Consider the following 2,631-nt stretch of genomic DNA (forward strand, 5'->3'; position numbering starts at 1 on the left):
GCACATTATCCTTTCCTTTAAATTGATGTCACTTTCTTTAAGAGCCTAAGCATTACTCTAAACTGTGTTTTAATTGCTATTTATATGTCCCTCAAGTGTGCAGAATCATTTATTGTTCAGCGAAGGCCAGGACATTTTATAAATAAAATCCTCACTTGCTACTGAGAATGATAATATTAGCTGACAGCATCTGGATGCACTTTCAAAGCAAAGATTTTACTTTTGCAAGACAAAGCTAAAATCACAGATGGCATAAGCTGGTGTGAAAACTGCAGAAAGCTTTTTTACCCCCCATTCTTCGAATACCATCATAAGTTGGTGAGTAGGAGGAAAGTAAAAGCTTACATACATCCCAGCATGCCAACCCATGTCCTACTGAGATGCTTGACTGTCTATTGCTTCTAAGCAGCTGGAAGAATGTCAAACTGTCATCACTGATTAAAATGGGATTTTATAGAAAGCATCATATGTATTGTCAGAATTTTAGAATTATTTTGTATGATGGAAATAAAAAAAAACCTGCTAGTTTTGCTTCAAAACATATTTTCTTCACATTTCCCTCTGTTTCACACTAGTATTTACTAAAGGCTGTACCTATTCAGTAATTATGGACTTCACCTTGCTTTGGAGAGTCAGGGATTTACCCACCATGAATTTTCACTGAAAAGCCTACACTACTCCTAAACAGCCTGCAATTGCACAGATGTCTCCCACCAACATTTCTGCCACTTGCTGTCTCCAGGCTCATTCCTGGGCACTTCAGTGGAGCTGGTGATTTTGACCTGCATGGCTCACCTGCAGTTCCCTGCCTTTCCCTCCCTCAGCTCAGGAGGTAACTAGCTCTGTTGTACAAACACCTTGTTAGAGACAAAGAGGACCATGTATCCAAGGACATACTGTGTTAGCCTTTATCATTCAATGCAAACCTTCAGGGCACCCAGAGCCTCCTGACTCCCATCTCCTCTGGCCATCATTATTTGAATTTCCTTAACCTTGAGAGAAAGCTTTAACATGAAATTCTTTCATCTGAACTCTCTGTTAGGCGTCAAAATTTGTGTAACCCCTTCCTATGTGTGTGCACCAGCCAAACTTGCCAATTTTCATTCAACAAAACCTCTGTGTGAGCAAGACCAAGAAGACGCTTGGTACTGAGAATGGAAAGGGAAGCTCTGAGAGTCAACAGCAGGGGTAAGAGACAGCACCTGCTCCCAGAGGTGTTACAGAGGAGAAGAACTAAAGTTTCTGTATTTCAGGATAGTGCTGCACCACCCCTAGAACCTGGCTGGCCATGCTGGAGCACCCAGTCACACAGGGAGAGTCCCAGCAGTGCTCCACACATCCCTGCTGTGGGGCTGCCCACCACCAGCCCCTCCTGCTGCCAGACTGCTGCCCACAGCCGGGGCTGACTCACGGTGTCTTGTTAAAGGCTTAATCCCTTACAGGTTGCTGCCCCTCAGTACCCCCAGAGAGGCAGCACTAGCCCAGCTCAGTAACGAGCTGAATGTGCCTGCTGGCACAGCAGAGGCTGTGGCTGGCCTCTGCCCTGTCCCTGGGTGACCACGGGCTCTCCCCCAGGCTGACCCAGCCCAGGGCAGCAGCACCCCTGGGGCAGGGGCTGCTGTGCACAGCACAGCACCAAGGTGTCAGGACAGGCTGCTCCACCAACACAGGCCCCAAAGCCTTTGGGCATCCTAGGAAAGGGCCCCCCACCACCCTCAGCTCAGCCCAGCTCAAGGGACCCAGGGCAGCCACCAGCAAATCTGAGGGACTGGGCTGGGCCAGCACTTGAAGACCTTGAGTGGGACTAGGTGGAGGCAGAGGGTTGTGGAGAGCAGCTCTCTGTGTGGGGATTGACTGCCAGCACTGGGGTCACCACGGGCTGGGCATGGCCACAGTCCCACTGAGATATCCGTGGGGTGACCCTAGCCCCAGGGCCACGCCCGGCCCCATGGGGTGTCTCCATCCCCAGTGCCATCCCCAGACCTCCTGGTGTGACTCCAGCCCTGTGCTGTACTCAGCCCTGCAAGTAACCCAGTTCCCAGTCACCAGTCCTGTGGGGTGATTCCCATCCCCAGCCCTGTGGGGTGACCCTCACCCACCCCCTGATGCACTCAGGGTTAGAGGTGACCCCAGCCCTGCAGTCCCTGGGGCTCAGGACTGGCCCAGGTGTCCCACCCAGGGCAGGCAGGACACCCCCTATGCCACCCTGGGCCACCAAGGCTTGCAGATCCTGGCCTTGTTCCTCACTGCCCAGCTGAGAACCAGGCTAAGACACAACAGCAGGGGCTGCTTTACAGTGCCTGGGATTGGTTTTTTTCCTTTTCCTCTTTCCTTTCCCAATGCTGCTGTAACTGCACCTTGCAGGAAATACACCATAGCCCCCAGAGAGCCCACAAAGCCAGCCCTGAAGTGAGGTGGGCACCACTGGCCTCAGCTCTGAATGCAGTGTGGACATCACAGGGAAATAATGGTGAAGCAAGATCGAGCATGATGAGCTGGATATTGAGCCAGGGTTTTCAGATGGCACTCTTGCCCTCAAAAAGCTGCCTCATCTGCACCAGATTCCCAGTTTTTCTTCAAAAGCCCGTCCCTCTTGTACTTCCCTGAGCACCCAGTGAATCCATGAGCAGG

This window comes from Pyrgilauda ruficollis, unplaced genomic scaffold, assembly GCF_017590135.1.
Source record: "Pyrgilauda ruficollis isolate IOZ18807 unplaced genomic scaffold, ASM1759013v1 scaffold13, whole genome shotgun sequence".
Classification (NCBI taxonomy): domain Eukaryota; kingdom Metazoa; phylum Chordata; class Aves; order Passeriformes; family Passeridae; genus Pyrgilauda; species Pyrgilauda ruficollis.